Raw genomic sequence first — 385 nt, 5'->3', positions numbered from 1 at the left:
TGGGTTAAATGCAGAGCACTAATTCCTAGTATGGGTCACCATACTTGGCCACATGTCACGTCACTTTCACTTTCAAACAAGCACATCCACTGCAAGAAGGCTTCGGCTTTTAAATTTGACTTAACATTATTTTATTTATCCATTATACTGAAGAGAACTTTTTTTTTTGTTGCAATTTTGAGGTGTTCAGTTTTATTTTTTTCTAGGCCACGACTAGCAACTTGTCTTTTGAAAATCATATTTCCCATGTTACAAAAACAGCATTCTTCCATCTTCGAAACATTGCCAAGCTACGAAACATGTTACTTGTTTCTGATGCAGAAAAGCTAGTTCATGCATTCATGACCTCTAGACTGGACTATTGTAATGCACTGCTAGGTGGTTG

The sequence above is a fragment of the Sinocyclocheilus anshuiensis genome, unplaced genomic scaffold (assembly GCF_001515605.1).
Source record: "Sinocyclocheilus anshuiensis isolate Anshui unplaced genomic scaffold, SAMN03320099.WGS_v1.1 scaffold1787, whole genome shotgun sequence".
Taxonomy (NCBI): Eukaryota; Metazoa; Chordata; class Actinopteri; order Cypriniformes; family Cyprinidae; genus Sinocyclocheilus; species Sinocyclocheilus anshuiensis.
Note: the sequence above shows the minus strand (reverse complement) of the source record.